The sequence below is a fragment of the Vulpes vulpes genome, chromosome 10, assembly GCF_048418805.1.
Source record: "Vulpes vulpes isolate BD-2025 chromosome 10, VulVul3, whole genome shotgun sequence".
Classification (NCBI taxonomy): Eukaryota; Metazoa; Chordata; class Mammalia; order Carnivora; family Canidae; genus Vulpes; species Vulpes vulpes.
The window spans coordinates 39041212-39068454 of NC_132789.1; positions in this window are offsets into that span (position 1 = coordinate 39041212).

Sequence of the window (27243 nt, forward strand, 5' to 3'; positions counted from 1 at the left end):
TTCCACCAGGGGCCTAAGCTGGGCAGAGGGGGAGCAAGTGGTGTTGAATGGATTTGGAAGAGTTGATAACTGGATGCCCTCCGGACTGGACAGGCGATCCTGTGTTACCCAAGAGTGACCAGAACCTGAAGAGACAGTGGAAGACAAGAATACAGTTGCTTTGGGCTATGAGTCCTGCTTTGTTCAACACAGTGTTATGTAAAGAACTTTCTAAAAGTGAGAACTCTCTACCCCACTAGGTCCCAAGTGTCAAGAGCGTAGGGTTGGCTTTTGTCTTGCTCATCACCGCACCTTCAACCCCATGACACAATGTCTGGCATAGACCACATACCAGTCCATCAATATCTGCCGAATGAATTGTAAGTATTAATAATGCCGATTGGGCTGCATCATGAAGGGGTGGGTTTCTGGGGGTGAGCAGAATGGAAACAGGTGGTCCCTGCGGGGGGGGGGGGGGTCTTGCTTTGTTCAGGAGACGGGCCAGATGGTGCCTCCATTCCCTTTCTACATTCTGGTTTCTGGCCTGAGCTCTGGCACAGCTTCCTTACTTTACCAGTAAGGAGTTAACACCTAAACCCAGGATAAGGCCGGGGCTTAGAGACAGTGTGCTTTCTTGTTTCTGCTGTGTTTTTCTTTTTTAAGCAAAAATGAAATTATCGAGCAAAGCACAAATCTTTGTGTTCACTGTTGATACCTTATCTCTTATCCTTGAAACAAACCCGAAAAGCAGGTATTATTTTTTAATCCTTAACCTCAGGAAGGTTAAGTGACTTACCCAAGGCCACTAACCCCGGCCAGGAAGTTCAAGGAGAGGATGATTCTCTTTAGGGGACGGGGTGTGGGTTTTGTGATAACCTCTCCTTATTAATGGGGTGGGAAGCTTTCTCAGGCATGAGGGCCAAACGTTCAGATGGTTTGGGGGAAATCATGTGTGGTTTTTGCATTGGAGGAGGCAGGTTTTGAGAGGAAGGAGGGTATGCATTCAGAGTGCTTTGGGGCCAAGGAAAGGAAAGGTGGGCAGGCACTCAAGCCCCTTATCTGCCGTGGCAGGTGGGCACCGGGGCATGCTGGGTGGCAGTAGATTCAGGAACAGGAGCTAAATAAAGCCCAGGGTGTATTAGGTTCTCTGTAAATTTTGAGGAGTGGCCGGTGGGTTTCTCCAGGCCTGAGAATGCATGCCAGCGGATACCAGGGCCACACCGCTGGGAGCGACTAGGGCTGTGTATGCCATCGCAGTTAAATATATCTCCCTTTATTTGCCAAGCACATCGCATGAAAGCACAAATCATAAATGCATGGCTCAGTTACAATTGCAAGGTGGGTGCCCCAGTGTGGCTACCATCCAGGCCAAGAAACAGACCAGAATGAGCACTCTGGACCCCCTGTTTCTCCCGGGAGTCACTAATCCCCCCCGAAGGTAACCACTATGCTGCTTTCCAAGCATAGGTAGCTCTCCCTTGTTTTGAAATGCCAACAAATGGAATCATGCAGAACATATTTTTTTGTGTCTCGGACTTCTTTTGCTTGGCACTGCATCTCTGAGATCCACGGCTGCGGCAGCTTGCAGCCGGTTTGGTTTCATTGCTGTATGTTAGCTCACTGCAGGGCTTCACCACCCTTTATTTTTTCCATTCTACCAATAAACACATTTTTTCCAGTCTTGTGCTATGACAAATAAATGCTAGAGACGTTCTTGTGCCCATCTTTCGGGTGCACGTATGTTAATTTTCTATTGTATATACCTAGCAATGGAATTATCAGGTCTCAGCACAGGCATATATCCACCTTTACTAGATGCCCCTGAAAAGTTTTCTAAAGTGAGTATACCAATTTACACACCCACCAGGAGGATATGAAGGTTCTGGCTTATTCCCGTCTTTGGCAATACTTGGTAATAGTCTATCTATCTATCGTCTATCTATTGCGTTCTGAGAGTTTTTACCATAAAGAACATTGGATTTTGTCAAATGCCCTTTCTGTGTCAATTGAGATGATTGTGTGGGTTTTTTCCTCTTTGTTTTATTAATTCAATGTGTTACATTGATTAATTTTCTTAGGTTGCACCATCCTTGCCTTCTTGGGATAAAACCCTCTTGGTCCCGGTTAATAATCCTTTTAATGTTGTTGGAGTGGATCTGCTAATTTGTGTCGAGGATTTTGCATAGTCATAAGTAGCAACGGTCTGTAACTTCCTTTTTTTTTTTTTTTCATGTTTTGGCTTTGGTATCAGAGTCATGCTCACTTCATAGAATGAGTTAGGAAGTGTTCCCTCCTCTTCAATTTTTTGAAAGAGTTTGAGAACGAATGGCATTAATTCTTTAAATGTTTGGTGGATTTAACCAGTAAATTATTTTGGGGGCTGTGCTTTTCTCTGTGGGAAATTGTCTTTTTAAAAAAATATATTATTACTAATTTCATATCTTTACTTGTTAAGTACTTGTTACACAATTACTCAGATATATTGTTTCTTTTTAAGTTGATTTTGGTAGTTTGTGTTTTTCTAGGAATTTGCCCATTTTATATGGATTATCCCAAAACTTAGTGTTATTCAGCCATTTAAAATGAGCCTATAAACCAATATTTAATGATAGGGAAAAATGTTCACAGTATATTATTAAGTGAAAAAACTAGGTTTCAAAACATTATTCTGATTTCAGGTTTGTAGAACTCATAGTTTTTGTGTATATGCTTAGAAATGAACAATCCAGAAGAACATGTTTAGGGAGATTAGTGAGGGGTGATGGGATTACTGGTGTTGTGTTTTGCTTTTTTACAGGATGATATTTATAATCTTCTTTAGGCTTCTCTGTATTTTCTAAAATTTCTCAATTAAATACACCACATCTGTAATATGAAATAAACGACAAAATTTTGTTTTTAAATTTATTTCAACTGAAGTTCATTCATTTGGGTTAAGATTCTGTATCTTCAATGTAACCCATGATTCCAACCCATTTTCAGGCTGTGATCCCTTGGTAGAGCTCTAGTCTGTTAGATAACTAATTTGTTATCTCGGAAAGATGCAAGTGGGGCAACATGGTCCTAAGAGAACCAGATAGGCCAGATTGCGGTTGTTGTTTTCTGTTTGTTTGTTTAGAGTGGGGAGGGGGAGAGAGAGAGAGAGAGAGAGAGAGAGAGAGAGAGAGAGAGAGAATCTCCAGCAGACACCCCACTGAGCATGGAGCCAGACTTGAGGCTCCATTTCATGACCCTGAGATTATGACCTGAGCTGAAACCAAGAGTTGGTTACTCAGTGACTGAGCCACTCAGGTCCCCCTGATTTTGTTTTTGTAAAGTAATCTCTACACCCAATGTAGGACTTGAACTCACAATTCTGAGATAAGGAGTCCCTCTCTTCACCCACTGAGCCAGCACCCCTTGAATTGGTTTTGAGGAGGGAGTTGGAAAGGATGGTGGGGTATAGCTGAAGAGGCAGGGTTGAGCTTGACCTTGGCAAGGCCTGGGAATTAGAAGCCAGGGCGGGGGAGGGGAGGGTGGAGGAAGGACTTTTCAACGTCATTTACAACCTGTCCTAATATCGGTACATGTCCAGGATTTGTGGGTCTCAATATTGTGCAATCCAGGGTGCCTGTTTTCAGAAAAATGACTATGAATATAAAGTTAGGTACTAATGCGTTTTCTTAGAAGGAAAAAAAGGGAAATCACAGCAAATTGCTAGGTCTAGAAGCTCTAGGACCCTTTCTTCTGGGAGTTCTTTCAGCCACCAACCAGAAATGCCTGTTCATTGTTTCTGATTACCACCTGGCTTCCCCTCTCCTTCTGGAACCCTCCATCACTCTCAGCACCTCCAGTGGACACAAGGATTTGCCTGCCTTAGGGGCCTTGAAATACTAGTCTCTTTGTAGTCCTTTGAAGCCTTCTCCCAGTTAACACTTGTAGGTAGTGAAACTACAGGACAGCAGCGACTATGAATTCTTGTAGGCTTGTCCTGTGGGCTGCTCACACCTCAAGCTGTTCCCTTCTCTTAAAGCAGAGGCTCTTATTCCTTTCCTGTTCTTTCTGGAAGAAGAAGGGAAACTGAAACTAGGATTTGCTGAAGAGGAATTCTATGGTTCAGTCCAAACCAAAGGCTGTGGAAACTATGTAAATGGTTTTAATTCCTTTTTTTCTCCCTCTCTGATATGACAGTGGGCGATTCAGAACTTGTTCCAAGTGTCAAATCTCGATTTCTCAAGTGGGGAAATTGTAGGTCGAGGGGTCACACAGGCCCAGATTTCGCTTTAATATTTAGGTAAAATATGCAGCTGAGCCTTCCGAGTGCGTAGGGAAGGTGTTGCTAGAAAATATATTTCCCTGGATGATAGACTTCCAAGTAATACTGAATATCACATGTCTTTTTTTTTTTATCTGAGAAATTCAACATGCAGAGCAAACATTTATTACTTAAGCCTCATATCTCTTCTGGGGAGAAGGTTCAGCAAACATTATCTTTGTTGCATGGGTGGGGAAAACTGAAGCATGAGGCGGTTTACAGGGATATATGTCAGGCTTTTACAGCAAAGCTGAGATACCAAAGAGGCTCCATGACTGGCAAGTCATGCCCTCTTCTCCTTTCCCTGTTCAGTTTCTCTGGAGAGGAAGAGTGAGGTTGGTTGTATAACCAGCGATCTTGTCCAGTTAAGTCAAGATGCCTGCAACCTTCTGCTCTTGCTCTGCATGGGCTGGAAAAGTCAGTGGCACTCTTTTGGTTGTGAGGAACAGAAATCCAGTTGAGTAAACATGACCTGGGCAGGGGGACTTTGCTGTGAAGACTTAGGGATGTCTCCTGGACCTCCAGAGTGGGAACGTAGAATGTGCCCCTCTGTGGTTTCGGGAAGGACGGAAAACTTTCCCTCCATCCCTCACCTCTGGTTTGGTCTTTATCACTGGTGACAAATGTTCTCTATCTCTTCCATTCATGGGAGAGAACGTGGCTTCTGACTTGTAGCTAAGGCAGGGACTGATTCGCTGGGGTCCTCTGTGCCAGGCAGAGGGAACCTGAGGGCCCCAGGGACAGGTGATCTCCTAGGTGATGACCTTAGGCCATCAAACGGTCCAAATAGGGTTGCTGGCAGCCTGCTCTGGGGGGATCAGAGGCAGTTCCAAGAAGAAGGGGAGGGGTTATTAGAAGCTGGGCCAATCATCCCTAAAATGCTTATTTTAGGTGGTGATTTTATGAAAGTGTTGAAGGCCTCCTCAAGGTCTGCCTCAGTGACATCAAAATAGCACAGCAGGATCCTCCCTTGGAAGACTGCCCAGTCCTTATACCACTTTCTAAACACTCACGATGTGTGAATAGCATTGGTGGCAGCTGTACCTTTAAGGTGCTTGGACAGGTGTGTGGAGTGGGGGTGGAGAGGTGGGTGGGGGCTCATCGGTTAAGCGTCTGCCTTTGGTTCAGGTCCTGGTCCCAGGGTTCTGGGATTGAGCCCCACAGGGGTGGGCGTGGGGTGGGGTTGGGCCTTCCTGCTCAGTGGGGAGCCTGCTTCTCCCATTGCCTCTTCCCCTCCTCCTGCTTGTACTCTCTCATGCTTTTAAATAAATAAATAAATAAATAAATAAATAAATAAATAAATCTTTTCTTTTCTTTTCTTTTCTTTTTTAAAGATGCTTGGACAGCCTTTAAAGGAGGTTGTTTCAATCCCTCAAAGTGCAAGATGAAACTGCCTTCAGCAGTAGTGGCCTGGAGGGGCCAGGCAAGGTTCTTTGAAGAACTTCTTAAGGAAAGCAGAATTTAATTATTAATTCTTCTAATAAATACTGCTGCGGCATGGGAATGCAATAATGGATAAGATATCATCCCTGCCATCAAGGAACACAGTCAATTGGGGCTAAAACAGATGCACAGACAGGCTATTACCATGCAGTGTGACAGGTGCCAGGACAGAAGGGTGTGCGTAGGGAAGGGGAGGGTGGAAGGGAACCGTGGGAACCACAGAGGGGCACTGCATCAGACTTGGGCTGAGGAACGTGACTCGGAGGGGCGGTGGTAGTGGTTATGGGACACTTTCTGGGAAGCAAGGATATCTGAACTGAGTCTTGAGTCCACGGCAGAGGACTTCTGAGCCATTGAAGAGAGAGAAGAGAATGGCTTGGGGAGTAAGTCAGAGAAATGGGACTAACCCTACAAAAAGGCACACGCAGGTAGCTTTTAGCATAGGTAAGTCCAGCCCGTATGCTCAGGAAATTTGCTAATAGACACACTGTCAAGTGTACACACACACACACACACACACACACACAGAGCCAAGTCAGTGAAGGAAATTAGGATCCAAGCCAGACCTTAAGAACCTTGAATACTGTTTGTGCTCTGATTATATCTTCTAATGTAACTTGAGAGAAAGTGTGATCATCTCATGGAGTTCACTTGGAAATTGTAAGGAAAACGGTCTTGATGTTTCTGAAAGTTTGGTCAATGTGATGGTTCATTTTGTATGTCAACTTGCCTACTTATCCATGGTATTCGGGTGTTTGGTCCGCTACCAGTCTGGATGTACTGTGAACATTTTCTTTTCTTTTTTCTTTTTCTTTTTTTTTTTTTTACTGTGAACATTTTCTAGGTGAGATTAACATTTAAGTAGACTTTTAGTCTACTTAAGACTCAAAGAGATTTACACTCAGTAGACTTTGAGTGAAGCAGGCGACCCTCCGTGATGTGGCCTCCAATCAGTTGAAGGCCTTTAGAGAAAAAGACTGAGGTCCCCGAAGGAAGAAGCAACTCTGTCTCCAGGCAGCTTCCAAACTGAAGCTGCAGCATCCACTCTTCCCTTGGCCTCCAGCCTGTTGGCTTACTCTGCAGAATTTGCACTTGCCACTCGTCAGTCCCTGTTCCTTAAAATCGATCTCTATCCTGTTGCTTCTGCTTCTTTAGTGAGCTCTTTTTTGTTTGTTTGTTTTTTGTTTTGTTTTTAGTGAGCTCTTGACTCATACATACTGCGTGTCTACCTTTATCCTGTAAGGTTTTATTTTTATTTATGTATCTTAAAGAAGAACTCTATGCTGTCTGCTGTACCATCTTAGGTACAAGGAGAGAAAGAGGCTAGAAAGTGGAATTTGATGTCAGTCTCCAACAGGAGCGGCCGGTAAGGGACGTAAGGCCAGGAGTCACTCTGGGGAAGTTTTGAACTGAGCTGCTCACACTTGTTTGAGTGGCATTTCTTCTTCTTACTTCTTTTACTGCTCATTCACAGTTTCATGTAAATGCTTGCTCACCTTTGTCTGTAGGAAAGGAGTCTTTCTTTTCTTGTTCCTTCTTCCCTCTTTCCTCCTCCCTCCTATGCACAGATACCCTATGTTAATGACATGATCCTATACAGTTGTACATACCCACATACTATTTTTGTTTTTATGATGTAATCTTTATTTTTTTTTTAAAGACTTTATTTATTTATTCATGAGAGACACACAGAGAGAGGCAAAGACATAGGCAGAGGGAGAAGCAGGCTACCTGCGGGGAGCCCAATGTGGGACTTGATCCCAGGACCCTGATAACAACCTGAGCCGAAGGCAGACGCTCAACCACTGAACCACCCAGGTGTCCTGTGATATAATCTCTAGATCTTGCTTCCCCCACTTAGTAATACTGCCTGGAAATCTCTCCAATGATGTGGGCAGACACGAAGGCTCCATTTTATTTGCTGCATCACATTCCATAACATGCATGTGACAACACTTCTTTAACCAGTTCCCAGTGACAGCCTTTCATTCTGTTTTGAGATTTTTTTGCCTCCACAGTGCTGCAAAGAACATCCTTGTACATATGTCCCTGCAAGTTTTACCACCACTTAATCACTTCCAAAATATGCCCCAATTAACCTGCTTTGGTAGAAAAAACAAAATGTGCTGTGATTTTAAGTTAAATACCATTTAATTAATCACCCTGAGAACAGATTGAGCTTTCAATATCTTTATTTATATTTAATTTTTCATATTTTGGCATCTCTCAATATGTTCTTCTTGTACTTAAGGAAAGATACAGACCCCACCCCCCAGCAAAGAGTTTTTAAAAACTCAACTTTCAAGAAGTTTATTTATAACAATTTAGATTAAAAAAATAACATGTTTCTCCTTGCCCCACCCTCCCCATTTTTGAACAGAGTTTTAAGATGTTCAAATTCAAGGGTAGGACTGACACAAGTTATTTCTAATTATACACAAATTATATATTTGATAGGCCATTGTCTCAGATTATCATTTTATTTATTATTTTATTATCTTTATTAAAGCACAGCTGGCATACAGCATTATATTAGTTTCAGGTGTATGGAGTATTGATAGAACAATTCTGTACATCACTCAGTGCTCACCATGATGTGTGGTCACCATCCGTCACCATTCAACACTATTACCATATTACGACTATATTCCTTTTTTTTTTTTAAGATTTTATTTATTTATTCATGAGAGATACACACAGAGAGAGGCAGAGACACAGGCAGAGGGAGAAGCAAGTTCCCTGCAGGAAGTCTGATGTGGGACTTGATCATGGGACCCTGGGATCACAACCTGGGCTGAAGGCAGGCGCTCAACTGCTGAGCCCCCCAGGTGTCCCTATTGACTATATTCCTGGTGCTATAGTCTCAGGTCATCTTTTAGAAAGTTTTATAAACAGTGCAGAATGGGGACGTGTCAACTGTCTTCTTGCAACAGTCACAAAGATTGCAAAGACAATCTTTTAGAAAAAAAGTAGGATTTGGTGATTATTGCTACAGAATTGCAACTTTGGAGTCCAGAGCCACAGTGAGGCACTCAGTGCTGTCAAACACTGCTGGGGGCAAGGAACAGCAAGGTCAGTTTGGGGAAGCAATTCATGGAAAGATTCATGTTCTGAAACTAGATATCCTAGCTCTCAAATCATTCAAAATACAAAAAAATATATTTTCACGAAGTTTTTGTCTTGGATTTTTATTTCTATGAATGTGGATTGACAGAAACCTCACTGTCAAGGGTGACAAAACATGAGAGACACCTAACTCTGGGAAATGAACTAGGGGTAGTGGAAGGGGAGGTGGGCGAGGGGTTGGGGTGACTGGGTGACAGGTACTGAGGGGGGCACTTGGCGGGATGAACACTGGGTGTTATGCTATAACACCCAGTTGGCAAATTGAACTCCAATAAAAAAAATTTAAAAAAGAATAAAAATAAATAAAAACAAACTTCATGAAAAAAAAAAGAAACCTCACTGTCCAATAATAGAAGAAAGGTTAAATAATTGTAGAAAGGTGGGCTGGACTATTACACAGACAGTAAAGAGACATAAGAGAGATGAGGAAGAGCAGGGAGGGGGCACCAGGGGGGCTCAGCGGTTGAGCATCTGCCTTCGGCTCAGGTCATAACCCCAGGGTCCCAGGATCGAGTCCCACATTGGGCTCCCTGCATGGAGCCTGCCTCTCTCTCTGCCTGTGTCTCCACCTCTCTCTGTGTGTCTTTCATGAATAAATAAATAAAATCTTAAAAAAAATAGGAAGAGAAGGAGACCACAGGGCAATACTGACTTAACAAAACAACATAGGCTACAGAGTTAAGTGTGCAAATTGGTTACAACTGCACTGACCCATACACAAGCACGAGAGGATAGAATAGTTGAGTAAATAGCATTTTGGGGAGAGGAGAATTTTAAGCGATTGCTATTTCCCAAATTTTCTATGATTGTGTTATACATTACTTCTATACTCTGTTTTGCCAATTAGTCAGTATCTATGAAGAGCTCAGTAAGTGGTCAGACCCTCTTCGATGTGGCTTCGTCTCCACATTTAGTCATGGGGTTTATCCCGCCAGTCTTCGGGTCGTTTGCTGGATTATTTACACTGATGTGAGCATTCTCTAGTTGTTTCCAAGGGACAAGGAGAGCCTAGGGTCCTCCTACTCTTCCATCTTTCCTGGAAATCTTTTACTTACTTCTGTACTTTTTTTTTTTAAGATTTTATTTATTTATTTATTTATTTATTCATTCATTCATTCATTCATTCATTCATTTATTTGAGAGACACAGAGAGAGCACGAGAGAGTGATGGAGCAGAGGGAGAGGGACAAGCAGACTCCATGCTGAGCTTGTCAGGACACAGGACTCTATCTCATGACCCTGAGACCATGACCAGAGCTAAAACTGAGGGTTGGATGCTGAATGTACTGAACCACCCAGGTGCCCCTATACTTTTTTTTTTTTTTTAAAGAGAACCAACTAAAAATATAGATTTCTGATGAGATTACAAATTCACCCTTATGAACCAGTGAGAATTATCTGGACTGGAGTGACATAAATGAGGCAACCATACAGGTTTTCAAAGCAAAAGCATCTATTGAAGACAAAGAATATTTGAGAACCAATAATACAAGAAAGATTTTGCTTGTTTTGTTTAGGTCTTTCAATTTATTAATACAGAAGTAATTCAAACACATGGTATCACAATCCACAAATAAACAGAAAGTAGAAGAGGATGGGGTTAACTGTGCTGAGGAAATTATTTTTTTTCTTAAAGATTTTATTTATTGGGACACTTGAGTGGCTCAGCAGTTGAGCATTTGCCTTCGGCTCAGACTCAGGGCATGATCCTGGAGTCCTGGGATCGAGTCCCACATCAGGCTCCCTGCATGGAGCCTGCTTCTCCCTCTGCCTCTCTCTCTCTCTCTGTCTGTCATGAATAAATTAGATAAAATCTTAAAAAAATAGAAGCTATAGATCTTCTATAGAAGATCTAGCTAAGATCATTTAAAAAAGATTTTATTTATTTATTTGAGGGAGAGAGAACATAAGTGGAGAGGAGGGGCAGAGGAAGAGGGAGAAGCAGACTCCCTGCTGAGCAGGAAGCCTGATGTGGGGTTTGACCCCAGGACCTTGGGATCATGACCTGAGGCTGAAGGCAGATGCTTCACCAACTGAGCCACCCAGGCTCCTCTGTGCTAAAGAAATTGTGATGAAATGCAGGAAAACATGGAGAGTGACAGTAAACACCTGTGTACCCTGCACTCAGCTCCGGAAAGACCTCGTATTTCCCTTTTATTCTCTTATGACAAAAAAATTTAAAGATTTAGTTGAAGCCACTGAGAACTTGTCCTTATCCCATTTCTCCTTTTCCTTGCCCAGAGATAATCAACTATTTTGGTTTTATCATTCCTGTGCCTGTTTTAATATAATTACTACATTTGTGTGTATGCAAATTACGGGTGGCATAATTTTCAAGTTTCCAGACTTATTGCCACTATTATTGTCCCAAGCATATTATTATGCAACTTGCTTCTGGATTCAGTGTCATGTCTTAATATTTATGGACATAGGTAGCTTTCGTTGATCTATTTGCCTGTTATGGAGTCGTCCACTGAAGAAGCATGCCACAATTCATTTGTCCTTTCTTCTATTTATGGCCATTTAGGTTCTTTCCATTTTATGCTTTCATTACAATCCTGCAGTGAACATTCTTTTTTAAAATTGGGGTTATTATTATTATTATTACTATTATTATTTTAATTCCAGCATAGTTAACATACAGTGTTATAGTAGTTTCAGGTATACAACATAGTGATTTGACAGTTTCATACAACACCCAGTGCTCATCATGACAAGTGTGCTCTTTTTTTTTTTTTTAATTTATTCATGAGATACACAGAAAGAGAGGCAGAGACACAGGCAGAGGGAGAAGCAGAAGGAGCCCAACGTGGGACTCGATCCTGAGCCTCCAGGATCACGCCCTGGGCTTAAGCCTGTGCTAAACCACTAAGCCACCGGGGCTGCCCAACAAGTGTGCTCTTAATCCCTGTCACCTATTTCCCCCAACCGCCTGCTCCTCTACCCTCTGGTAACCATCACCTTATTCTCTATAGTTAAGAGTGTTTTTGGTCTGTCTCCTTTTCTCTTCGTTCATTTGTTTTGTTTCTTAAGTTCCACATATGTGTGAAATCATATGGTATTTGTCTTTCTCTGACTAATTTCGCTAAGCAGTACACTCTCTAGAGCCATGCATGTCATTGCAAATGGCAAGAGTTCGTTCTTTTTTATGGCTGAGCATATTCCATTATGTATGTTATATAATAGTATATATTACATATGTTATATCATATGTATTATACATTAGATATATTTTTATTATATATATATATATGTCACATCTTTATCTGCAATTGACATCCTTTTTTTTTAAATTTTATTTATTTATGATAGTCACAGAGAGAGAAAGAGAGAGAGGCAGAGACACAGGCAGAGGGAGAAGCAGGCTCCATGCACTGGGAGCCCGACGTGGGATTCGATCCCGGGTCTCCAGGATCGCGCCCTGGGCCAAAGGCAGGCGCTAAACCACTGCGCCACCCAGGGATACCGACATCCTTTTTTTTTTTTTTTTTTTTTTAAAGATTTTCTTTATTTAGGGCAGCCCGGGTAGCTCAGCGGTTTAGTGCCACCTTCGGTCCAAGGTGTGATCTTGGAGACCTGGGATCGAGTCCCATGTCAGGCTTCCTGCATGGAGCCTGCTTTTCCCTCTGCCTCTCTCTCTCTCTCTCTCTCTCTCTCTCTCTCTCTCTGTCTCTCTCATGGATAAGTAAATAAAATCTTAAAAAAAAAGAAATAAGATTTCTTAAAAAAAAGATTTTCTTTATTTATTCATGAGAGAGAGAGAGAGAGAGGCAGAGACACAGGCAAAGGGAGAAGCAGGCTCCATGCAGGGAGCCCGATGTGGGACTCGATCCCGGGACTGCAGGATCACACCCTGGGCCGAAGGCAGGCGCTAAACCGCTGAGCCACCCCGCGATCCCCCAACAGTTAATTTTAATGACAAATATGCCAGTCTTTCACATTATGGTTGGTCCTTTTTGCTTCGCATTTAAGAAATCTTGTTTTAAATACTTCTTTCCTCACAACCTTAAATGTATTCTATATATTTTTTGAAAATTTAAAGTTCTTTAAAAAAAAAGATTTTATTTTTTATTTATTCATGAGAGACACAGAGAGAGGCAGAGACATAGGCAGTGGGAGAAGCAGGCTCTCTGCGAGGATCCTGTTGCAGGACTCGATCCCAGGACCCTGGGATCACAACCTGAGCCAAAGGCAGATGCTCAGCCACTGAGCCACCCAGGTGACCCTGAAATTTTAAAGTTTTAATTTTAAATCTTTACCTGGAATTTATCTTATAGAATGTGAATGGATGATTACATCTTAATTTTTTCTTTTGGATGTGTCACAGTGTAAATTCTCAAACAACCCTTCCTTTCTGCATTGATTACAGTGCTACCTCTGCCCTAGGTGGTTTTCATATGTGTGCCAGTCTGTTCCTACATTCTCTCTGGCTCCATTGATATGGTTGTGCATTCTTGAGCCAATTCCACTTGTCTTAGTTGTTATGGCTTCAGATAAATCTAGCTTTCTGGTAGAGAAGCCCCCCAACCTTCTTCTTTTTCAAAATTATCCGAGTTACTCAGATCTTCTTACTCTACCAAATGAATTTCAGGGTAGATATATTTCTGTTGCGATTTTGATTGGAATTATATTCAATATCAGAGTATTTTAGAGAGAACTGCCACCTTCACCATATGAAATCGTCATCATCCTTAAACATGGTATGCCTCTCCATTTATTCTGGTCTTCCTTTATATCTTTTACAATATTTTATAGTGTTCTTTATAAGGCCATGCACATCTTTCACCAGATTCATTCCTTGGTGATTTATGTTTTTGTTGCTATTATGAATGGTAACTTTTGTCTATTACATTTAATAATTGATCATTACTGGTGTTTAAGAAAATTATTTTTTTTAATATTTATTTTAGAGAGAGAGAGAGAGAGAGTAGGGGGAGGGCCAGAGGGAGAGGGGGGGGGGAAGAATCTTAAGCAGACTCCCAACTGAGCATGGAGCCCTATTGTGGGGCTCTGTCTCCTGACCCTGAGATCATGACCTGAGCCAAAATCAAGAGTTGGATGCTTACCCGACTGAGCCACCTGGGTGCCCCTAGGCATTAAATTATTAATGTTTGTTATTCTTGTGTTAACCTTGTTGTGTTATCCTTGTGTTAACCTTGTTGACCTCTCTTATTACTACTAAGTTTGTAGATTCTCTTATGCTTTCTACCAGATAATAAAATCAGCTGCAATTTGTCTTAGTCAATCTTTCAAACTCATATCCTCTTGATTCCTCCCCCCCCCCCCACATCGTGAATTGACTTTAATCTCCAGTACAATGTAGAATAGAAGTGTTTACAGCAAATATCCTTGCTTGTTCCAGCTTGTATGCTTCTGCGGACTCACCATTGTAGATACTATTTACTGCAGGTTGAAAAGAAGGTTTGTTACTTGTTGGAGGCACAGCTGAATATATTTATAAGATCTGTGTTTTGTAAATTAAAGGTCACAATCCATTCTTGGGTTGTGAAATCAATTTAGTTGGTTGCAACTCACGTTTTTTAACAAATGAAATAGAATGGAATGAAATAAATTGTATCAGAATGTATCACTTGTATTAAAGATGAACATGGTTTATAGAATTATTTATCTGTCATCTATCATCTATCTGTGTATGTGTCCATTTGTATACTAGGTTTTGCTATAAAATATATTTCTTAAAGGGACCACATAAAAAACATTTGGAAAATTCTATATTATACCATGGTTTTACATTTTGTTCTTCATATTTACTATATGTAGTCTTACTAATTTTTTGCCTGCTTGATCTATGTGTGTTTGATAGAAGCGTTTCAAAAATTTTGAACTCTGATTAGGATTTGTCCGTTTCCCTGTAATTCTGTCTGTTTTGCTTTATGTATTTGGAAACTACGTTTTAGATGCATGTAAATTGACAATTTTTCTATCTTCCTGGTAGATTGCTTGTTATTGTTATGCAATCCCCCCTAATTCCCATTAACTTTGTGCAGTAAATTAACATCATCTTACTAGCTTTATTTGGAGATAGACATATATAAGTTTTTCCATCTCTTTTTTTCAATCCATACAATCCTATATGTTGACCTCTGATTTGTACTAAATGAATTTAGTGCAGTTGGATTTATGGTGATTTCTGATATACTTTATTTGTATTTTCTCTTTATTGGCATTTTCCTTGTGTTCCTCCTCATCCACTCTCTGTTCCTTTTTGATTATTTATTAGGTTGGCAAATTGATTTTTAAATGTTCCTTTTATTTTTCCTCTGTTGATTGTTAATCTTTTAATTTTCCTAAAATTTTAACATATATTATTTGAATAAAAAATATTCTAACAAACACATTGTTCTTTGGCATTTCTATCCTTCTAGCCATAGTGTATGCACATTCGATATTTAATTAGGCATAAAAACATATTTTGTGAATTTTTTCTCAGTTATTTCATTGTTCTTTCTATCTTCAACTTCTGCTGTAGTTTCACATTTCTTTTGACTGAAATTCATCCTTCACTAAGTATGTAGATGTGGAGCTGTCTGTGGGAGGACTCATTTAGTCTTCATGTTTTTGAAGCATCTTTTTTTGTCTCTAGTCTTAAATAATAATTTAGCTGCATATAAAATTTTAGGCTGACAGCTAGTTTCTTTTAGCATATTAAGGATGTTACTGTATTGTCTTGTGGCCACAATTGTTACTGAAAATAAATCACTGTCAACCTCTTGGTTTCTTCTGGGTATTTTTTTTTTGGGGGGGGGTCTTTTCTCTTTGGTAGCTTTTAGGGTTTTCTTCTTAGCAACAGTGATCTGCACTTTCACTGTCATGTGTCATGCTCTGTCCACAGAGTGTCCTTCCCATCAAAGGACACATGTCTTTTGCAGTTATGAAAATTCTCAGGTCTAATCTCTTCAAATATTACCTTTCCCTCATTCTCTCCATCCTCTTCTCTTGGAACATCTCTCAGATATAGGGTGGAGCCTCTCAGGGCATCGTTCATATCTGTTAACTATTATAATAAAAAAATCAGCTTGTTGTCACTCAGGACGAAGTTCTGTGTGTGTGTGGCTCGCAGCTATTTCTCAATTCAGTACTCTCTGGATCTAACCTAGAGTTTCTCTTTTCTTTTGAATTTTGTTTTTTAAATTTTGGTAACCACATTCTTTTAGTTCCACAAATACATGTTTGTGGTTTATCTTTCTTTTTTTTTTAATGTTTTTTAAAATTTTTATTTATTTATGATAGTCACAGAGAGAGAGAGAGAGAGAGAGGCAGAGACATAGGCAGACGGAGAAGCAGGCCCCATGCACTGGGAGCCCGATGTGGGATTCAATCCTGGGTCTCCAGGATCACGCCCTGGGCTAAAGGCAGGCATTAAACCGCTGCGCCACCCAGGGATCCCCTATGTTTGTGGTTTCTTAATGCCTGCTTGGATTTATTTCATTCATGTCTCTTGTGTGCTTCAGATTTCTTACTCCTTACTATTGAATGTATTACCTTGGCTTATGACTTTGAACATTTTAGACATACTTATTTTATTTTATTTTTTAGACATACTTATTTTAAAGCTTTTGTAAGACTGTTGCATAAAAGTAATTTTATCTCTAGACATTTCATGTTTCAGTGAATGATTTTGATGGTTCTGCAGGCTTCCTTCTTTGGTATTAGATTTCTTCATTTGCTATGACAGTCACATTTTGAATGTGTGTCTGAGAGAGAGAGAATGTGTGTGTGTTTCTCTCATCCTGTTTGTCTAGCAGTTTTGGGATTTACAGTTGCCTCCATCTGACCCTCCTGCATGTCCCCAGTACAGCACCAGGTGGAATTTGCTCTGCAGTGATGTTGGGGCTATCACAGATCCAATCATGGGGCAGCAGGTGGCTGGCTCAGTTCCTGGCCAGGAAGTTGTATCTACAGCCCACTTTTCTAAGCCAAGAATCCTCTATAAAATTGTAGTCTCAGGAAGTAAGTTGTTAATTGCTTTTTCTTAACAGACTCCTTTAGAAGGAGGAGCCCAATCTAGCCTCTGGCTTCGAGCAGTGAGCATAGCTCTGTTCCACTGTTGTGCGGCAAGCACTGTTAGTTCCCATTATGTGGTAGAAGCCAAAATTTGAGCTGCCGCTATGTACTTGCAGACTTGGAACATAACAGACTTGTGGCTTCAAACCTACTCGCCACTTTGTAATTCACTGCCAGCTCTGCTCAGTGGAGATATTTATCTTTTTTCCTGCACTTCTTATATTTTATCAATTATTGCATGTGTTTGGAGCAAAGGGGGTGGATCAAAGCATTCATCTTTAGTGCTTCCTCTTGATTGGAAGTCCAGTCTACCTTGTAAAGATAGACTTTACAAATATCCACTTTGTTCAAATATCCATTTAATTTTAGTTTCTGAATGCTACATATTATAGCCATATAATACACATGCATATATAGCCATATAATTACACATTGAAAATACTATTTTTATTAAATACTTTTACTTTTGTTTATTATAAGATATTCCCAAAATTTGTGAGTTTTTATGGTTTTAATGAAAATAAGGCAACTTAAAAAATTCTGTTGGTCTTTTTTTAAAAAAGATCTTATTTATTCATGAGAAACATGGAGAGCGAGGCAGAGGCATAGGCAGAGGGAGAAGCAGGGTCTGCACAGGGAGCCTGATGTGGGACTCGATTCGGGGACCCTGGGATCACACCTTGATCCGAAGGCAGATGCTCAACCACTAAGCCACCCAGGCATCCCCAAAATCTGTTGTTTTTGATGGGGATTTTTGTGCTCTTCATGTAAGCATGGTACCGCCCCCAGCAAAGCCAACTCAAAAATTCTATGATTCAACTGTAAGACTGGATGGAAAAAGTGCACAATTGATTTGTTGATAGAAGTCAGCCTGCTGTTGTGGCTAGGAGGATTGGGAATCCCTGGGAATCCCTCAGTCTTGGCTTAAAGTCCCAGAAGCCACTGATTACTAGTTGTGTGACTCTGGGCAGTGTACACACCTCTTAAGCATCATTTCCCTCATCTTTGATGTGTTGATAATAATAGAAACAAAGAGGATTGCTTGAGGATCAAAAGACATAATACATCTGATGTATTTACATGTGGTACCTGGCACATGGTAAGTGCCCAATAAATGTTAAGCATTGTTATCTTCATGATTAAATCATGAGTATATGTGTCAATTAGCCTTGATAGATAAAACAACCAAACCATGAAGTTAGGACAGAGCTAGAAAGCTCTGAAAAAAATAATAGCAAAATAAACTCACAACGTATCATGTGTGGTCCAAACGATGAACACATCAGTCTCCTCTACCACAGAACAATAAAGTTATATCAAACCACAGCAATGAAGAAAATTTGGTGAAATTGACTTTTTCAGACTAGTCATTTTAATAAAATTTGCCCCAGCCTCCACTGGTCAAAATATCACCTTCAAATTTTTCATATCACCATCAAAACTTGCCAGGAGAGAATCTGCCTTTCTCACCACTCACAAGTTAGCATCTCGACATCTTTCCACTCTTCTGTTTTTATCAGTAGTTTCTATTAATGAAATCACAGTTCATTTCTTCCCTCCTGAGTTAAAAAAAAATCCCAACAAACTGAAGGATGATCTCAAACTGAGAAGAACAGTGCAACTCTGCAATGATGCAATGCCTATAAATATTGTCCTATTAGACAAGGGCTCAGTGGCTTAAGTGGCCTAGTTAAACAATTAAAGCTAACCTGCTTGGTCCCTTGGGATCACAAAACCAAGAACTTAGGGACTCAATACAATCCCAGAGGACTCAACTTTAAAGGCACCTGATTTAACTTGCTTTTAAAAATAGTGCACTGTGTGTTCGTGTGTTTTACTTAGCAGACTCACTGACGGTGGGTGTAGGGGGTTGGTCTGTCTGCCTGGTTTCACATCAGTGCAACACCTTTCGTTAATGGATGTGGGATGGAAGGGTGCTAAAACAAGGCATTGATGCATGTGCGAAAGCTTGTCACTTGTTCACAGAGTAATGAGACAAACCATAGGAGAAAGGAGAGGTCAAAGCAGGATTTCTGCTGAAATCCTGAGAAAAAGCAGTGTCTCTAGGGCTGAATTCACACCATATTTATAACAAGTGTCAATGTTGGAACACATGACACCTTTTTCTTTGGAAGCTGGATAGGACCCTTGATGTGCTAGGACTTCAAGGACACATTCAAAGGCTTGTAGGTTCACCTTTCACACCAGCTAGCATGGTTACCAGTTCACTGTTGCTTGTGTCTTCCAGGTGAACTCCTTTGAAGAATAGGTATATTTATACTGGAGGACAGAGGAGTTTGCCTCACCCTGCCGTCAAGTGGAGAAGGACTGTGCCAGGCACCATGGTAAGCGGGAGACTGGAAGTATCCATGTTCTGGTCTTGTTATTGCCAAGGAAGAACATCAAGAGAAAAATAGAGACACAGACTATGTTTTCAAATACCTGTTGGCATTTGTATGTTGTTTTTGGAGAAATGTCCATCCGAGTCCTCGGTCCGTTTTAAAATCAAGTTATTGTTTTTGCTACCTAATTGTAGGAGTTCTTTATATACTTTGGAAATTAGCCCCTTATTGGTTCTTTGATCTTCAAATATTTTCTCTTGTTCTGTAGGTTACCTTTTCACACTGTTGGTTGTTTCTTTTTGGAAAAAAATGCAGATCACTAGTCACCAGGGAAATGTAAATCAAGACCATCAAAACCACAGTAAGAAGTCACTTCACACATGTCAGGATGGCTATTGTATTAAAAAAAGACAGCAAATGTTGGTGGGTATGTTGAGAACTTGGTACTCTTGTGTACTACTGGTGGGATTATAAGATGGTGCAACTGCTATGGAAAACACTATACAAATTCCTCAAAAAGTTAAACGTAGAATCATCATATGATCCAGCAATACCATTTCTGGATATTTATCGAAACAAAAATCAGAATCTCAGAGATATTAGCATGCCCGTGTTCATTGCAACATGATTCACAATGGCCAAGATGTGGAAAGAACCTAAATGTACACTGACAGGGGATCCCTGGGTGGCTCAATGGTTTAGCGCCTGCCTTTGGCCCAGGGCATGATCCTGGGACCCCGGGATCGAGTCCCACATCGGGCTCCCTGCATGAAGCCTGCTTCTCCCTCTGCCTGTGTCTCTGCCTCTCTCTCTCTCTCTCAGTCTCTCATGAGTAAATAAATAAAATCTTAAAAAAAATAAATGTGCACTGACAGATGAATGGATAAGGAAAATGTGATCCATCCTATATACATACATATATATACATGCATACACACATGTGGTTATACACACATGCATTCAGTGAAATACCATTCAGCCTTTAGAAAGCAGGAAATTCTGCAACGTGTAACAACATGGATGAACCTTGAGGACATCCTGCCAAGTGCAATAAACCAGTCCACAGAAAAACAACTACTGCCTGATTCCCCTTATGTGAGGTATCTAGAATAGTCAAATCCGCTCACTCATAGAATCAAAGAGTGGAGTGGGGTTGCCAGGGGCTGGGCGGGGGAGGGGGATATGGGGAGTCATTAATCAATGAACATAAAGTTCCAGTTAAGCAAGATCAATCAGCCCTAGAGACCTGCTGTACGACATTGTACCCATAGTCAGCAATACTGATTGTGCACTTAAAAACTTAAGAGGGGGAAAAAAAAAACTTAAGAGGGTAAATCTCATGTTAAATGTTCCTAACATACTACATTAAAACAAAATGAAAAAGAAATTGAGAAGGCAGCCAAGGAAAGAACCTTGGAGAACGACAGAAGTTTGTAAATGTGCAAACTGAATCTCTCTGTGGTCTGGCATTCCTAATTTTGATGTCTTTGCTCAGACTCTTACCTTATGTTTGGATTCCCTTCCACCATCTGGGTCTGAACTCTTCCAATGCCTCAAATGGAAGTAATCCCTCTCAATATGATGTCTGCTCCTCTTTACTGGCACTGATCACTCTCTCCTTCATGTCCTAGTTATTTGTATAGACGCATATATATGCTTCAGGGTCTGTGTTTTCAGGAGACCAAGAATCTCGGCTTCCTGATCTTGTGGTCTAGTTCCTCACTGAGCTTCCTGAAGAAGAAAATGAGGATGATGATGATGATGATAGTGAGGAGGAAGATGAAGAAGAGCATCATGATGGCAGCACATTATAGTGGAACAAATATAGCTTTGCAAGCAGGCTGTCCTTCTGTCCTTGGTTTGAACTTAACCCTGCCATTTGCTAATTGTGTAGCAATTGGCAAGTTCCTCAACATAGCTGCGCAAAGTTATTTTGAGGATTAAATAAATTAACCTACATTTATATGTGCTCTATTCTGGATCACACAACAGATGCTCCAGAAATAGTAAATTCTTTTTTCTTCTCTGTCTGCCCCCTCCCCAGTCCATGATAGTTTATATGGAGCTTCCATCTTCTGTGCACTGGAACAAGCTTAAGGTGCAAGCGACAGGAACCCAGCTTAAGTAAATGTAACAAACGAACATTTGCTCACATAAGTGCAAAGGCAACACAAGGCTTGGTTCAGGGCTCAAGTGAGATGATTGGAACCCAGATTTTCCCTCTTCCTCTCTTAGCTCTGCTTCCACCGTGATTGATCACTTCTCAAGCAGGCTCTGTACCTCAAGGCAGATGGGCACCAAAACTTCAGGTTATGTCCTCAGCAACATCAGAGGAAGGAAAGCACCTTTTTCCTAGCTGCCCTAGCCAAAGTCTGAGAATTTCATCCAAGTGGTTTTTATTGGCCTGGCTTATATCACATGCTTATCCCTGAACCAACACTGTGGTTTGGGGGACGTGGTGTACTGAGTGGCAGCGTTGGGTCTCACGTTTCCTCACAGCTGAGGGAGGGAATAGCCCTCCCTAAACCACATGTACCAAGAGTAGGGAAGAGATGGCTCCTCAAGGGAAATCAGGGGGCGGTGACCAGAAGAAGGTGACTAAGGCAAAAATCTCTCCATGACTTCCATGAGACTAGCCATGCCTAGGGAAAACTCCTCTTCTGTTTGGTGGAATTTCTAAAAACTCTGTGCAGACATAAAGGGACCTCTATACTTCAGTGGTTTTGGGTTTCCTTATCACTTTCCCAGGGCTATGGAACATGTGCACGCGTGTGTGTGGGGGGAGGTATCTAGTGAACCAAGCGACATCCTAGGAATATGGTGGTTCTGTCAGTGTGTTGGAAGGCAAAGGCACACTCAGAAAGGCTGAACATAAAGGCCTATTTATATAGATGTGGGCAGGGTTAGCCCACAGCAGGTAGCGAAGCTCGCAGGGCCTAGCCTGGAGTAGCAAAAGGAAGGAAGGGGGTTCCCAGAGGCCAGTGGGAGCTGGAATTGCAGAAAAAGGTGACCATAGAGGAGCTGTGGCCTAGGAGGAGTACAGCCACCCTCTGAGCCTTGGCAAACAGGGAGGGAGCAGGGAAGTAAATACCCCAGCCTGCCTCTACTCTCACCTCCATTCCACGCTGCTGACTCTCATTGGCCAAACCCAAGCAGAAGCCAGACAGCAAGGGAGCCCAGGTGGGAGAGTGCACAGAACAGGGCAGAGAAGGGCAAAGAATAGAGAGTAGCCAGTAAGATCCTACTGTTCTGCAAGGTTTATTCTCCGGGAGGAAAGCACAGCGTGTTAGCCACTTGGCCCGTGATCAGTGCAGTTGGGGGAAGGGGGTGTTTAGTCAGCGTCTGGCTAAATTCTGATTTATTCTCTTTGCTTTTGGAAATGTAATAATCTCTCCATCAAAGCTCCATCTATCTGCCAAAATAATGCATGTCCTTTTGTACAAATGAAAGAATTACTGCTATTATGCAAACACTGAAAGGGGAGCACATTTGCATGCAAAGGGGAAGAAAGAAAAATCCTATTTGCAATAAAATTAATTATACCAGTGTGGCAAAGAGACACATGAGTATCCATTTAACACTTGGACAGGAGCAGAACCAACTTTCCTTGCCAACCCTGATGAAATAATGGAAGCCAAAAAGAAAAGGCCTAGATAGAATAAATAGGAATTGGGAATTTCTGGCCATTTTAAGACTCCCCCCTCCCCGTGCCCACAACAGAAACAAAAGATTGAAATGAAGGTTTTTGCAAATATTAACCATGAATATTAATGTTCTACGGCTGATGCCTGAACCAAGTTCCTCATTAACATGGCCTTAGCATGCAGGGTTTGTGACTGGTATCAGGCGCCGTGGAGAATGTGCTTCGCATCTGAAACCAGAAGGAAGGTAGATGCTTTAGGGTTAGAATTTGTCAGGTGTTTCTTATCCTGCTGTATTTGGTCACTAGGAAATAGGAACTTTGAAAGAAAAAAAAAAAGCGAAGGAATCACTTCTTTCTGGGGAAGAGAAAGTTGAATTGTCACCAAGGGACATTCAATTTATAAAATGCCCCCTTGCATCCCAGGCCCTCCATGGTAATATAGGTACTGGTGGTTTGCTTGTTGGCCTCCCCAAACCAGATCGAGAGCTTCGAGGGGTAGAAGGACTGTCTACCTGTCTTAGCACCCTGGATCTCCAGTCTTGGCACAGAGGAGGCACTCCATAAATGTGGAATTGAGAAATATATTAATGAATGAACCCCAGAATTTTACTTTGAGCTCCAAATAGTCTCAGAAATCACTAATTTCAATGGCTCTGAAAGAATAAGTGCACTTGGGATGAGGGGTTGGGCAGTGGTGGGTGGGAGGTGAGGTTAAGAAGATGAGACATGTATGGGAGAGACTTTTTGGAGACACATCCCCCCCGGATCCACCTGCTACTCCAGCCTCCACATGGATATCAGCATCCAGTGGACATGAGCATTTATTTTGAAAAGCTCTGTTAGGTGACCCGTAACCAGGCTGAGAACCACTGGCCAACACATACCCACCCAGCCACCCCTCCAACCCTCCCTGTTTCCAGGACTCAGCTCTGTGTTTGCCACAGAACAGGTGCCACCATTGGTTTCTGAACAAATGGATGTCACAGGGGAGACTATTCAGAAGTGGTAATCATTTGCCCAAGACCATGTAGAGTGAAGTCTTGGTGGTCCAGGCACTCGACACAAAGGATCATCGCAGAAGAAATATTGACTGTATTTTTTTTAAAGATTATTCCTCTATTTATTTGAGAGAGAGTGAGGGGGAGAGAGAGAAAGAGTGAAGAGCAGAGGGAGAGGGAGAAGCAGCTTCCCCACTGGGCAGGGAGCCGGATGTAGGACTTGATCCCAGGACCCTGAGATCATGACCTGAACCGAAGGCAGGCACTTAACTGACTGAGCCACCCAGGTGACTCACTGACCATATTTTTTCGACATCTTCCCCACTGCTCCCAAAATAAGGGTTAGAGTTGCAAGCTCTCCTATGTGGAAGAGGATGCATGGCAGGACTTTCTGGAGAAATGGGATCCCATGAAATGGTGGAACCAGCCCTCAGGAGAGGAGTGGGATGCCCTTGCTAGATCCTCCACGGAAGTGCTAAAACGTGATAGACACTCACCTTTCTGGGTTGGTGAAGATTAAATGCAGCCTTTGTGGAGGCAAGGAGCGGACTATTCCAGCTATTTAATAGCATGAATTGCACCACAATCCCATCATCCTCACTGGGAAATTACATTGCTACTGCCTTGCTCGGGGGAGTAGACGGGAGACACGAGTGCTCCATGGAATACTGGCTCTGTCACCTACTAGCTATGTGACCTTAGGCAAGTTACTTAACCTCTCTGTGCTTCTCCTTCGTCCTTTGTAACAGGGGATAACAGTAGCACTTCATGGGGTTGTTTACTGGGATTCAATGAACTAGTATGTGCAACACTCTTAGAGCAGCGTCTGGAATGCAGTAAGTGCTCGCCACGCAGGAGCTCTCATTAGTAGTGTTATTGCAGATGGCCCACCCCAAGGGGAGAGGACGCTGATATTACCGTTTGTTGCTTGTCTACAAGGCTGTGCATTATTTAATAGATGAAGTAAAGACAATTGAAGTCGTCTTAGTGGCATGACACTGAATCAGAAGGAGCCTCTTTGTGAGGGAGGACAGTTGGTTTTCCTAGGCTCAGTGCTGACATCAATGATTTCCTTTGCATTTCCCGAATCCCAGAACCTTAAGTAGTGGGAAGGGGCTCACAGTTCATCTCAGCCGGAATGGAGAGGACACTGACTTGCCCAAGGTTGCACAACTAGCGTGGCCCGGTCTTCTAATTGCTAGAACAGTGCTCTTTCTGCCCGTCACCATAGTTACAGTAGGTCGGTCCATGGACATGCAGTTTGTTTTCACATCTGTAATGTTTAAAGTGACACACACACACACACACACACACACATAAGAATCAAGGTGCAGACAGCACTTCAATTTTGCAAGGAGCCATCAGCCTTAAGTAGGAAGGCACCCTGTTTTCCGTTTTGAAGGGAGGGTGAGGCTGCATCAATGTGCCAGGGGCCCTAGTTATAAGCAACAGAAAGAAGCCCTGGATAACTCGAACAGTCAAGGAGTTTATTGGGAGGTCGTCAGGTAGCTTGTGACCCGAAGGGAGGCTGGCAAATCGGGCTCAGAAGATGATCAGAGCAAGAGGCCCAGCGGCTGCCACAGCCAAGGTCACCCCTCAGGGTCAGTGTGGTGAAGATGCTGCCAGGTGCAGCTGCCCCCAGACACCAAGGCCAAAGCCCCACACTCCACCCTCTGTTGTTGCCAGTGGACACTCATCCTGGGCCTCAACTCTCCTGAGCACTCTCTGGCTGCCTCTGTCTTGGCATCACTCTCTGTGACTCGAAGTCCCAGAAGGAGTACTCTGCTAGCTGAGCCAGATGCTGGCGGCTGGGGGTGCGGGGCCAGGGGAGAACCTCTGGCCTTCCCACACTCAGTCCTGGGAGGAAGGCCCCTCCTCATCACCAAGGTTTACAAAGGAGGACACCCCCTCACTTGGAATTCTCCCAATAAGAAGGTGATCGAATGCTGAGTAATCACAAACAAATGAACAAAAATAACAGAAAATCCATGGTCTCAAAAAAAAAAAAAAAAAAAATCCAGGAAAGATGTGTGGCCCAGACGCCTGCCCTTCTCCTTCTCTGGAGCTAGCATCCTCCACTTGGCCTGCTCTCTCCCTGCTCCTGTTCACCCCATCACTTCCCCAGGCTGAACGAAACAGATGCTCCGAGAAGGAGTTCAAGGTCACGTGATTCTCCTAGAGCTTCGTTTACTTCAGTCACAGCCAGACTCATGCTGGACACCTTGAGCATCTTGTCTCCTATGAACATAAAACCCAATGACCTGGCTTTTTTTTTTTTTTTATTGTGATAAAATTGTTGTAACATGAGAGTCACCATTTTAGTCATTTTTAAAATATACAATCTGGTGGCATTGGGTACGTTCACAGGGGTGTGCAACCATCACCAGCAGCTAGTTCCAGGACATTTTCATCACCCTGAAAGGAAACCTCCTACTCATTAAGCAGGCATTCCTCATCCTGCTTCCCCTGAGTCCCTGGAAACCATCAGTCTGCATTCTGTCTCTATAGATTGGCTTATTCTGGAAATGTCATATAAATGGGATCATATGCTAGGTAACCGCCTTCCTATTAATCCTCCGCCTCATCCTGCTACAGGTTCTCTGTCTCCTCCCTCCCTCCAAAACCTCATCTCAGCACATAACGGGGAATCATCACTGGCCACTCAACCCTTCCCTGACGAAGCCACAGAAGGGAGAGGAAAGTTGATGCATCTCGGGACCCATCACAGAGATCGTGAGAATCCCTTGGGGAGACAGAGCATAGCTGGCTGTCTCTGTACGATGAACGATGACACAGAACAGAAGAGGGCTGGGTAGGAGGTGGGGGGGTAAGGCCAGACGAAAGCTGCTGAGTTGAGTTGAAGTCTTTCTCTTTCCCCTGGCTGGTTTATCTCTTCAAGGCAAAGAAACAGCAGGGCCACGTCAGTGCTGGCTGGGATGATGACATATGGCAGGGCAGTGATGGCCTCGATGGGGGCAGGGAGTGGGTCAAAGCAGGTTCAAACAGTCCTACCAGCCTGAGTGTTCCCTCTTCCCCCACTCTCCCATCCATCGTTGAGGGAGAACACCTGAGCAAGAGCAGTCCCTGCAACTGAAATACAGGGTGCGTTTCTGAGGCACAGGTTTGTCCACTGGGGCAGGTGCAGTAAATAGGTATCTTTGAGCCCCAGTGATAGGGCTAGAGGCTCTCTTCTCTCTCTGTTCTCCACCCCAACCCCCCTCTCTGCAACCTCACTGGAAAGAGCATCACTTATGGTTGTGCTAAAAGCCACAATTGCGGTCTTTGGGTAATGTTTACAATCAAAGAGATCCCATTAGAGAATGGCTTAAAGAATACAGGTGTGCATTTCTCTCATTTATAACAATTCTGAAATCTACTGGAAGCTCTGCTCTT